The sequence below is a fragment of the Chelonia mydas genome, chromosome 28 (genome assembly GCF_015237465.2).
Source record: "Chelonia mydas isolate rCheMyd1 chromosome 28, rCheMyd1.pri.v2, whole genome shotgun sequence".
NCBI lineage: Eukaryota > Metazoa > Chordata > Testudines > Cheloniidae > Chelonia > Chelonia mydas.
Genome location: NC_051268.2, coordinates 3,807,939 through 3,820,656, shown reverse-complemented (window position 1 = coordinate 3,820,656; position 12,718 = coordinate 3,807,939). Strand labels below are relative to the sequence as shown.

Genomic DNA, 12,718 nt, shown 5'->3' with positions numbered 1-12,718 from the left:
CACCTTTTGGTCAATCTTTTTTGTTAACGGAGAAACCCGCCTTTGACTAGCCATACACATGCTTGCAAAAGGAACAGGTCTTTTTGCTTACAAGAGTTGAAAGGAGGCATCGGATGAACAGGGAAACAAGGTAAAGGTTGCTGTAACCCATCTTGCAGGCACGGCTGTTGAATCTGGGCTGCCTCTTACAATACTGTGCTAGTGACAAGTAGCAAAACCCCTCCAGGTGCTGTGATCACTTGGCCAACAACATGCAGAGACACACTATGGACACACTATGGTCCATGTTAAAGAGCTTTCCCTCAACCCTCCCGCTTCCCTGGTTCTTGTCAGGCAAGCAGCAAAAGGCCAGAAGTCCAAAGCGCAGACAAGGCGATGTTTATTGGGGTTAGTTTCCAAGCAAGCATATTTCGGAGCCCTTCACACCAGTTGGGCTTATCTCTATACGCCAATAGAGTCTGTTCCCCAGTGTTCCCTTCCCAGCTCTCATGCCACAGAGCATTTACCCTGTATCCCCCTTCCCAGCTCTGACGCCACAGAGCCTTGCCTGTGTCCCTGTTTCCCGTCCCCCCCCTTAGCAAGCATGATTCCAATTTCCCCTCCACTTCCTGTTTGACCCCAGTTTACATAATAATATTCTCAACTATACCTTAACCAATCGTTTTACTGAAATTTAACTAACCAATCCTAACATATTGTAACATAATTCTCTAACCAATTATATCGCACTACCTTAATTAACTTACATCTAGCAAAATTAATTGTACAGCAGACAGAAACAATTAGCGAACCAGACAGATTAACAATAGAAAACTGGGGGGCATAAAGATAAAACATACAGAAATGAGGGTTTCACAACCACAACCATTGAGAAGTGATTTCTTGCCAGACAGGATGCTGGCAAACTAAGTTTTCTTTAACCATCTTAAGATCCATTTCTTTATCTAGTGGTATGGGCACTCTCTGGACAGGATCTTCTTCCTAACCACTCAATACCACCTTATTTCGGTGTGTCTGGTTTGGGATGTGACAATGTGACCGTACGCTTCCCAGCTTATGGCTGCCCCTGCTGCTTAGCCAAAGGCCTTAGCCTAAGAACAAGGCCTCCGACTATCCTAGTGAGAGCAGGCCCCTACACAGGTGGACTGTGATTTTGATTCTTCGTTTTTATACCCCTGTAACTAGCTAAGTGATAAAAATACACCTAAGTGCTAGAGCAGTCTCACATGTCGATAGAGCGAGGCCAGAGCTGGCTCCAGTTCGCACTGTGGATGCTCACACACAAAACCAACAGCGATGACAACACACTAACGTTTCTGTAGTTGACAGGATTTGAACCTGCATGGGGGGGACCCCCACAAGGGATTTCAGATCCATCGCCTTAACCACTCGGCCACAACTACTTGATGGACAGCTGCTTAGTTACACGATGATTCTCTTCTCACAGAATTGTCACTTCAAATTGCTTGCTCAGACCAGCTTCCCCAGCACAAGTGTGTCCATGGTGGAACAGCGAGAATTTCTGCCCATTTCTCTTCTGGCTGGAGCATGATCGGAGTGTGTTTGTGGTTAATGACATTGCAATAGATTGTTTTTCCTTCCCCACTTTGACAAGTCAGACAGTCCCTTTCCTATTCAAATCTCCAGCACATCATTCCAATAGCAGGGGTCAGGATTTCTCTGGGGCACTGTCAGGGATGCAGGTAGCTACATCCCCTCTGTCTGACTATTGCCATTGCAGGAGAGAAGGTTTCAATGGAATTGAATGCCCTGGCTCAGACAAGAGACACAGGGAGGTTTTACTGTTCATGGATCTGTGCAAAGGAAATTGTGTCTCTGTGTGAAATTGAGGAGGGAAATGAACCATTCACGTGGTGGCGCAATGCCCTAAGGAATGTGGGTGAAGGACTCGGGCTGAGAAATGATGTAACGGGTTTGTATCAATTTCTTGCCCTGATTAAAAACTATGGCTAAAAGGCAGCCCTTGTTGTTAGTACTTGTACCTGTGTAGGGACACCCGGGTGGGTATCAAGTCCATTGCCTTAACCAGGGGTAGTCGATTATTTTATCAAGGTCCAAATTTCTTGGTCAAGGTATAGTCATGGTCTAGATTCCAGAGAAAATAATACACTGATGATAATAAGTATATAAAAAAGTTTGCAATCACTATGGGCATAACTGTGATGATTGTGCAGTGTTTTACTCTATATCTTGTGCCACCGCCTTTCCCTTTAGCCTTGTCGTTTACGAAGGGTAAAAACTAAACATCTCTTCAGACACAAGGGAGTGTTTGTGTTCATTCCTGCGAGCTACACAAGGGTTTGATGTTGCTGCTTTCAGTCCTCCGGCTCTTCCGGGACAAGGAACAATTCAGGCTGTCACTGAACTGAAGGAGGGAGATCGTTTTTTGACAGGGAGAGGGATGCCTCCTCTTAAAGGTGTTTGTCTGGCTGGGAGCCCTGGTTCCCAGGTCTCTCCTGAGGGAAGAAAGTTTTGATGCAAAATACTAAAACTTTTAAGGGAGAGGAGAGAAAGTCAATGGCCAGATGATGGGGCCGGTCTGAACCACAACATGGTTCTTTCACGTGGGATGACTCTGAACACTGACTGGTCTCCACGCCCTTGGATTTGAAGAGATGTTTAGTTTTGCACTTGGTAGACTACAAGGCTGAAGCAATTTTATGGATGGTGACCCGATGATTGAAGGGTTATTGAATGTTGTAAAAATTGGTAAAAACACTTAGCTTAAACTTGAGCTGCCTGTTATTAAAAGCTGGTTTCCCCACGTCAGTTCCATCAGCTCTTCTAGTATTGCCCTGGGTTCCCTCATGCCTCGGTGGGAAGTAAAGGGAATCGTGCCGTGCTGCCCTTGGCTCCAGGCTGATTTATCCGGGGAGGGGACGTGGAATTGATTTGTTTGCTGTTGAGAGCAGGTTACACAGCTGAGCCAAGAGGCCAGTGAAGAGGCTTGGCAACATGTGACCTCCAGAAGAAGAAGGAGGGATGTCCGGGTTTCAGCAACGCAGACACAGGTAACTAACCGCTTTCATGTTCTCTCCACAGGTACTAATGCGGAGAGTGGACCAGATGATACATCTGAGGGAAGAGAGCAGAAGGAGACTCCGCTGGTTGGAAGGCATGAGATGCACTGTCCTGAGATGGGGGGTTCCACGACCACCACTCCCAAGAGAAGGAGGCGGGTGGTGGTGGTCGGGGACTCTCTCCTCCGGGGGACTGAGTCATCTATCTGCTGCCCTGACCGGGAAAACCGAGAAGTGTGCTGCTTGCCAGGGGCTAAGATTCGTGATGTGACGGAGAGACTGCCGAGACTCATCAAGCCCTCGGATCGCTACCCCTTCCTGCTTCGCCACGTGGGCACCAATGATACTGCCAAGAATGACCTTGAGCGGATCACTGCGGACTACGTGGCTCTGGAAAGAAGGATAAAGGAGTTTGAGGCACAAGTGGTGTTGTCGTCCATCCTCCCCGTGGAAGGAAAAGGACGGGGCAGGGACCGTCGGATCGTGGAAGTCAACGAATGGCTACGCAGGTGGTGTCGGAGAGAAGGCTTTGGATTCTTTGACCATGGGATGGTGTTCCATGAAGGAGGAGTGCTGGGCAGAGATGGGCTCCATCTTATGAAGAGAGGGAAGAGCATCTTTGTGAGCAGGCTGGCTAACCTATTGAGGAGGGCTTTAAACTAGGTTCACCGGGGGAAGGAGACCAAAGCCCTGAGGTAAGTGGGAAAGCGGGATACCGGGAGGAAACACAGGCAGGAACGTCTGTGAGGGGCGGGCTCCTGCCTCATACTGAGAAGGAGGGGCGATCAGCAGGTTCTCTCAAGTGCTTGTATACAAATGCACAAAGCCTTGGAAACAAGCAGGGAGAACTGGAGGTCCTGGTGATGTCAAGGAGTTATGATGTCATTGGAATAACAGAGACTTGGTGGGATAACTCACATGACTGGAGTACAGTCATGGATGGTTATAAACTGTTCAGGAAGGACAGGCAGGGCAGAAAAGGTGGGGGAGTAGCACTGTATGTAAGGGAGCAGTATGACTGCTCAGAGCTCCAGTACGAAACTGTGGAAAAACCTGAGTGTCTCTGGATTAAGTTTAGAAATGTGAGCAACAAGAGTGATGTAGTGGTGGGAGTCTGCTATAGACCACCGGACCAGGGGGATGAGGTGGATGAGGCTTTCTTCTGGCAACTAGCAGAAGCTACTAGATTGCATGCCCTGGTTCTCATGGGTGACTTTAATTTTCCTGATATCTGCTGGGAGAGCAATACAGCGGTGCATAGACAATCCAGGAAGTTTTTGGAAAGCGTAGGGGACAATTTCCTGGCGCAAGTGCTAGACGAGCCAACTGGGGGGGAGCTTTTCTTGACCTGCTGCTCACAAACAGGGAAGAATTAGTGGGGGAAGCAAAAGTGGATGGGAATCTGGGAGGCAGTTACCATGAGTTGGTTGAGTTCAGGATCCTGACACAGGGAAGAAAGGTAAGCAGCAGTATACGGACCCTGGACTTCAGGAAAGCAGACTTCCACTCCCTCCGGGAACTGATGGGTAGGATCCCCTGGGGGACTAACATGAAGGGGAAAGGAGTCCAGGAGAGCTGGCTGTATTTCAAGGAATCCCTGTTGAGGTTACAGGGACAAACCATCCCGATGAGTTGAAAGAATAGTAAATATGGCAGGCGACCAGCTTGGCTTAACGGTGAAATCCTTGAGGATCTTAAACATAAAAAAGAAGCTTACAAGAAGTGGAAGGTTGGACATATGACCAGGGAAGAGTATAAAAATATTGCTCGGGCATGTAGGAATGAAATCAGGAGGGCCAAATCGCACCTGGAGCTGCAGCTAGCAAGAGATGTCAAGAGTAACAAGAAGGGTTTCTTCAGGTATGTTGGCAACAAGAAGAAAGCCAAGGAAAGTGTGGGCCTCTTACTGAATGAGGGAGGCAACCTAGTGACAGAGGATGTGGAAAAAGCTAATGTGCTCAATGCTTTTTTTGCCTCTGTCTTCACTAACAAGGACAGCTCCCAGACTCTGGGCATCACAACATGGGGAGTAGATGGCCAGCCCTCTGTGGAGAAAGAGGTGGTTAGGGACTATTTAGAAAAGCTGGACGTGCACAAATCTATGCGGCCGGACGAGTTGCATCCGAGAGTGCTAAAGGAATTGGCGGATGTGATTGCAGAGCCATTGGCCATTATCTTTGAAAACTCGTGGCGAACGGGGGAAGTCCCAGATGACTGGAAAAAGGCTAATGTAGTGCCAATCTTTAAAAAAGGGAAGAAGGAGGATCCTGGGAACTACAGGCCAGTCAGCCTCACCTCAGTCCCTGGAAAAATCATGGAGCAGATCCTCAAGGAATCAATACTGAAGCACTTAGAGGAGAGGAAAGTGATCAGGAACAGTCAGCATGGATTCACCAAGGGCAACTCATGCCTGACTAACCTAATAGCCTTCTATGATGAGATTACTGATTCTGTGGATGAAGGGAAAGCAGTGGATGTATTGTTTCTTGACTTTAGCAAAGCTTTTGACACGGTCTCCCACAGTATTCTTGTCAGCAAGTTAAAGAAGTATGGGCTGGATGAATGCACTATAAGGTGGGTAGAAAGTTGGCTAGATTGTCAGGCTCAACGGGTAGTGATCAATGGCTCCATGTCTAGTTGGCAGCCAGTGTCAAGTGGAGTGCCCCAGGGGTCGGTCCTGGGGCCGGTTTTGTTTAATATCTTCATAAATGATCTGGAGGATGGTGTGGATTGCACTCTCAGCAAATTTGCGGATGATACTAAACTGGGAGGAGTGGTAGATACGCTGGGGGGCAGGGATAGGATACAGAGGGACCTAGACAAATTGGAGGATTGGGCCAAAAGAAAGCTGATGCGGTTCAATAAGGATAAGTGCAGGGTCCTGCACTTAGGACGGAAGAACCCAATGCACAGCTACAGACTAGGGACCGAATGGCTAGGCAGCAGTTCTGCGGAAAAGGACCTAGGGGTTACAGTGGACAAGAAGCTGGATATGAGTCAGCAGTCTGCCCTTGTTGCCAAGAAGGCCAATGGCATTTTGGAATGTAATTGTAGGGGCATTTCCAGCAGATCGAGGGACGTGATCGTTCCCCTCTATTCGACATTGGTGAGGCCTCATCTGGAGTACTGTGTCCAGTTTTGGGCCCCACACTACAAGAAGGACGTGGATAAATTGGAGAGAGTCCAGCGAAGGGCAACAAAAATGATTAGGGGTCTGGAACACATGACTTATGAGGAGAGGCTGAGGGAACTGGGATTGTTTAGTCTGCGGAAGAGAAGAATGAGGGGGGATTTGATAGCTGCTTTCAACTACCTGAGAGGTGGTTCCAGAGAGGATGGTTCTAGACTATTCTCAGTGATAGAAGAGGACAGGACAAGGAGTAATGGTCTCAAGTTGCAGTGGGGGAGGTTTATGTTGGATATTAGAAAAAACTTTTTCACTAAGAGCGTGGTGAAACACTGGAATGCGTTACCTAGGGAGGTGGTAGAATCTCCTTCCTTGGAAGTTTTTAAGGTCAGGCTTGACAAAGCCCTGGCTGGGATGATTTGATTGGGGATTGGTCCTGCTTTGAGCAGGGGGTTGGACTAGATGACCTCCTGAGGTCCCTTCCAACCCTGATATTCTATGATTCTATGAGAAGGGAGCCAGGCCAGTTCTCAGGGAACGAGAACTCCCAGCATCTTCCCAGCCCAACCCAGGCTGCTGCCCTGTCCCAGCCTCTGTTCCCCTGGGGGCCCTGCACATCTGACTCGAGAGCATGCGGGGAGCAGCAGCTGATGCAGAAGACAGTCTGGGTTGGGCAAGTGCTAGGAGCTCAGCACCAGAGGCTCCCTGCTCAGCAGCAAACAATCAGTCCCCGTCCTCACCCCAGGACAGGAGCCTGGAGCTAAGGGCAGTGCCGAGTGGGGGTTTCTCTTTTTTTCTCTTCCTGGGGTGAGCAGGCACCTGGTGGGGGGTTTCTAGCAGAGCAGTTGGAACTGAATTGGGGAGCCAGCTTTTAATGAGAGGCAGCTCAGGTTCAGACTAATTTTGTTACAATTTTCTCTATAATGTAAAAAAAATCAAAAGTAAATGGGCAACAATTATTGGAACTCTTCTCTGCTAGTGTTCCCGGCCACAGAACGAAACGGCTTTGTGACTTTTCACGATGTGGGAGTCAGGTTAACTCACGGTTCATAATCCATGTGCACAGAAGATGCCTTTGGTGTTTCATTTCTTGTGTTTCATTTCATTTCTGCTGCCATCCTGTGGCCATTTCCTTCCCCGCCTTTCTGTCCAAAGCGCAGAGCTCAGTTCCTCCAGGGAGAGAAGGACATCTTTCTTCTTTCCTTCCTGAACAGCCCCTTTCCTTGGATTACCCTTTGCTGGGATCTGGATGGGGAACAGCCGTTTCTGAGGATTCATCTAACACCATATTTGGTGTTGATATTTTACAGCCAGACTAGATCACTATGTAAATCTGCTCTGAGAAAGGAGCTCTGCGTTTCTGGTCTAAATGGAATTATTTGGCCATTAATTCTATCGGGATGAAGGGGTTCTAGTTACCTGTGCCCTGTACCGCTAAGGGATTGGGGCAAGGCAGGAGAGATTGAAGGGCGTGGAGCTGGGGAGCAGTGTGTGCTCCAAGGAAAGTTGTTGCTGTCCTCTGGTAACAGAGGGCAGGTGTGGTGATTTTGTAAGCCGTGGTGTTTGTATATATATAAAGTGGACTAAATCTCCAGGTTCAAACCCATCCCTTGTCCGGGCTATCCGAGGCGCTCTTTGTTGAGTGTATAGCTCAGTGATTGAACATTTGCCTGCCTGGCTATGGGTTCCTCCTTCAAATCCCAGTGCTTCTGTTTATAAACTTGTTTGAATGAAAATCGATTTCCTTACCCCTCTCCAGTATGATCAGGAATGATGCTTGTAATAAATTGAAAAACTCAGCATTTTACTAGGCAAATGTATAAAAACTTAGCAAACCTGTCCATCAGCTGAAATCCATTCCAGTCCTCAGCATCTCTGAGAGGGACACTGTATTTGAGACATGTGGGACACCTCTGTGATGATGATCGGTTGAAAAATGCTGGATTCAATGAAAGATGAGACCATAGGAGGGGAAGGTGAATGGCAGCACCACACAGGGTCATAACACTCAGACATGGGGCTTCACTGACACTACCCCTGTGTGTTCCATCATTTATATCCTAGAGAATCACACCTTCCCCATCCCCACACACTGTCATACAAAATCTTTTCCCCTTGAGCCCAATCCAACCCCAATGATTAGGGGACTGGAACAGATGACTTATGAGGAGAGGCTGAGGGAACTGGGGTTGTTTAGTCTACAGAAGAGAAGAATGAGGGAGGATTTGATAGCTGCTTTCAACTACCTGAAAAGGGGTTCCAAAGAGGATGGATCTAGACTGTTCTCAGTGGTAGCAGATGACAGAACAAGGAGTAATGGTCTCAAGTTGCAGTGGGGGAGGTTTAGGTTGGATATTAGGAAAAAGTTTTTCACTAGGAGGGTGGTGAAACACTGGAATGCATTAGCTAGGGAGGTGGTGGAATCTCCTTCCTTAGATATTTTTAAGGTCAGGCTTGACAAAGCCCTGGCTGGGATGATTTAGTTGGGGATTGGTCCTGCTTTCAGCAGGGGGTTGGACTAGATGACCTCCTGAGGTCCCTTCCAACCCTGATATTCTATGATTCTATGATTCAACCCTACTGTAAGGGGACTGTTCCCCCCTTACTAATATTCAGTGGGTGTGTTTTAGTTGCTAGCTCCCAGTACTCAAAGGGGAAGGATCGATGGGGAATCAGGACCCTGAGACTGACAGGCCCAGGAACAATGGGGAGAGGCCAATTCTCCAGGTGAGCCTGAATGACAGGGCGGGCAGGCTAATCAGGGAGTCAGGAGGCCAGGGAGGTCCCATCCTCCATGTGAGCTGGAATTGCCTGGGTCAGACAGAGTGGGGCTGAGCTAAGGAGAAAGCAGGGGCCCCAGCTTAGCTGGGGAGCAGAGCTGGGCCAGATCCAGAGGGACCAGAAAAGCAGCCCAGAGAGAGCAGACCCTGTCCTGGGAGCAGAGCTGCAGCCCCAAAGCCAGAGGCACAGCCCAGAGAGAGGAGACCCTGTTGTGACAAAGTGGGACTGTTCTTAATGTTTCCTCTGAATATTGTGGGGGTGCCTCAGTTTCCCCTATGCAATTCTTAAGTCTCTAGGTGATGGGGTAAGGGTGTATGATCATTGCAGAGCCCTAAAGGGCAGGTGTGTGCGGGGGTCTGGACACAGACAATGGCCGACACCCTGTTTCCTGGCAACTGATGGCCTGGCCCTTCCCCCCTGCAAGGTGGAAGCTGTGTGAGCTTTGTGTCCTGAAGACAGGCTGCTCACAGAAAGGAGACTGCCCCAGAGTCCTGACTGGCTTCATGGGGAGCAGTTCCAGAGCATCGCCCAGGGACTCCATGACAACTGGTGGCAGGGTGGGATGTACTGCACCCCATGGATGGCACTTCCTGCAGTAAGTGACTGGGGAGCAGTAAAACGAAGGGGGATTGATGTGGACCAGGCGTGCTGAAGGCTCAGAGAGGAGCTGCTTCGGGGGCAGTTAACCCCTGGGAGTGTGTGACCAGCGAGAAGGACTCTGCAGTAATGGGGTCCCCCTGGGGACTGTGGTGAGCAGTCTCAGAGGTGGAGGAGCCTGCGGCTTGGCCCTGGCAGAGAGAAGGACTTTTACAGTAACAGGGTTCCCCTGGGGATTGCAGCGAGCGCTGGGACCGGAGGAGTCGGCAGCTCAACCCTGGCAAAGAGGTGGTGACCGCGAGAAGGGCTGGCACACTAGGGGTTCTGCCTGGAAAGCGTGGGGAGCTGAGAGCACACAGGCCTGTGAGTCCACAACAACTTGGGAAGAGCGGAGTGACGGCCTATCACCATCTCCTTCAGAAGGACATTGTAACCCGGTGCAGAAAGAGAGGGTTGAGCATTGGAAAGTTCACCAAGGCACAGTTAATTGTGCAGCTGGAGGAGGATGACCGTTCTAAAGAGCAGATTCCTGACCCCAAATTGGGCTATAGCAGGATCTGGGAGCAGCTGGAGTGGGAGCCAGGCATCGCCGAGACTCCTGTCCCCGACTAGACGGGGGTCTTCACGATCGGGTTCCCCATCGGGGGATCGGAGACGGACGGGATTGGAGCTGAGTCCGAGAGAGCCAGAGGACTGTGAGAGACAGCGAGAGCCCGAGAAAGAGATGCAGGAGACGCAGCAGCATGAACTGGCGGTGGGGGAGTGGAGAGGCCTAGGGGACCTCCCAGGTGTGAGTGGGGATAGACCCCGGGTGGCCAGCTCTGCAGGGAACCTCAAGACTAAATTGCTGCCCCTGGTTAAGAAGGGGGGGGGGATGTGGATGCCCACCTCGCTGCCTTTGAGCAGGCTGGAGATTTGAACCAGGGGGACCCTGCGGAAAAGCCCCGGTGTCTAGCTCCCTTGCTGGGTCCCAAGGCCATAGACTCCGTCAGCCAGATGGGTGGGGAGGTGGACAGGCTCCCACTCCTGACCCAACCTGTATGTCTGTGTGGAGTCTCCTGAGGCCAGGACCCTTGAACCTCCAGTGGGAGCGGAAGGTGATGGTCAATGGGGAGACATTCGTGGGGTGGCGAGATCCTGGGACAGAGAGAACTGTTTTCAGGCCCCGGGTGGTGCAGCCTCAGATGCTGAGGGGCTGTGTGAGCTGGGTGAGGGTCCCAGGGACGAAGCCCCTCGCCCTGCCTATGGCCCAGATCCCTGTGCGGACACAGAAGGGGTCGGCCTGGCTGGCCGTTGGGGTTCTCCGGGATATCGGCTGTGAGACCCTGTTGTGGGGTGACTGTGTCTCTTTGGGACAGAATCCAGGCCCTGCTCCGGTAACTGCCAAGGGTTTGAATTTGAATCCAGGGAACCAATCGGCGGAGAGGGAAATGGTCAGTGAAAATGCAGATGACCTGGCTGGCAGCAGGGAGGAGCTTTTAGGCTCAGGATACCTGCCTGTCTGTAACCAGACCCCTGGGGCTGGGTGGGACAGAGAGATGCTCCTTGCCCTATTGCCCCATTGCAAACCGGAGAGGGGGGCTCAGGGGGGCTCACGCTGGCTCTGATGCAGTGAGGAAAGCAGTGAGCTCGCTGCCTGCCCCCACTGGGACAGCAAGGGCAGCGCTGAGCACAGTGGGAGCTGAAACCCCAGCTGAGTGGGGGGAGACACAGGCAGGGCCGGGGATCTGTTGGGAGTCGCAAGGTGCTTGGTAAGGAAAGTCTGGATGAGCCTAGGCAGCCTTGTGAGCTGATGGCTTTGTCTAGTCAGCAGGGTGGGAAGGCGAGGAGAGTGGAAGATGAGTGTCCCTGGACCTTACCTGTTAGCTGGGTGGAGAATTGGGGCAGGGAAGGAAACGTGCCTGGGTCTGTCAGGGGTGTTGACTTGCCTATGGAGGGAGCTACCCTGGTCTCCAAGCAGTTGTCTGTGACCAGCCCTGTGTGCTGGGACAAGGGGAAAGAGATCCCAAGTTGTGTGTCTGGGAAAGGAGAAAGTGTGTCCGGCTCTTATTTGTCTGTGGAGCAGAAGGGGCCTTTCAGCCTGTGATGGTTGAGGGTAGTGCAGTTTGTCACGGAGTGTGGGGGAGTCCAGGCCCTGCACCCCTCTTCCTGGGATTCACTGAGACTCTCAGCCAGCCAGTAAAACAGAAGGTTTATTGGACAACAGGAACACAGTCCAAAACAGAGCTTGTGGGTACACCCAGGACCCCTCAGTGAAGTCCTTCTGGGGGAGCAGGGAGCTTAGACCCCAGCCCTGGGGTTCCCTGTGTTCCTCCACCCAGCCCCAACCTGAAACTAAACCCACCCAGCAGGTTCCCTGCTGCAGCCTCAGTCCACATTCCTGGGCAGAGGTGTTACCTCCCCCTCCCCCTCCTGGCTCAGGTAACAGGCTCTCAGGTCTCCCGTCCCCAGGGCACATTCCCAGGTCAACACTCCCCCCTCCCTGCTGCGTCACATCGTCACACAGTTGTCTCAGAGTTGGTTCTGGATTCAGCTAAAGCCCAGGAAGGGAAGGGTCCTAAGTTTGTGTCTGCTCAGGAGAATGGCCCTGTAACTAGGTCACATCCAGTTGGTGTCTATGTAAAATCCCAGAGACCAGGCAATTCTGGTGCTTGTATTTTGCCTGTTGCTAGTGTGTTGTTGGAAAGGGTGTAGCAACTCTGTCTAATCAGGGTGAGATCCTAGCCAGGGCACAAGGAGAGCAGAAAGGTGATTTGATCGTGTTACCTACTGAGGGTGTGGAAACCTGCAGCAAGAAGGAAACGATTCCTGAACTTGTGTGTGGCAAAGGGAAGGAGAATGCTTCTAACCTTTTATCTAGGAAGTCTGTAAGTTTGCCTGAAAGGGGATGGTGTAGGAATCCGCCTGATGGGCCAGAGGTAATTCTGGATGTAAGCGAGACCCAGAAAGAGTCTGTTGTTGCTCAGGAAAGTGTTCCTCTAGAGCAAGCCCTAGGTGAAGAGGGTAAGAGCAGAATTTCGGTGAGGGGTGAATTGTTGCACAGAAAAGCCCTAGGGAAAGGAATCCTCATGGAGTCTTTGCAAGCAGTTTACTGCAGCTGAAGGGTGTGAAAGTGATTTAATCAAGAAAGTTTCAGTTCCTAACAGCCAGAAATTTTCTGTTGTGAATGGAT

The 12,718-nt window shown here is 50.8% G+C and overlaps 2 protein-coding genes and 1 non-coding gene across 6 annotated transcripts in view; 1 reads left to right on the top strand and 2 right to left on the bottom strand.

Annotated features, from left to right (window-relative positions):
- LOC102943236 (zinc finger protein 883) overlaps nucleotides 1–12,718 on the bottom strand; it is a 2,438,435-nt gene that overhangs the window by 2,047,230 nt on the left and 378,487 nt on the right. The gene's annotated exons all lie outside the window — the stretch shown is intronic.
- The window catches only part of LOC114020163 (zinc finger protein 501), a 1,907,800-nt gene that overhangs the window by 1,550,594 nt on the left and 344,488 nt on the right, over nucleotides 1–12,718 (top strand). The gene's annotated exons all lie outside the window — the stretch shown is intronic.
- TRNAS-UGA lies at nucleotides 1,318–1,403 on the bottom strand. Its single transcript has one exon. It is a non-coding gene; the product is annotated as a tRNA-Ser (tRNA).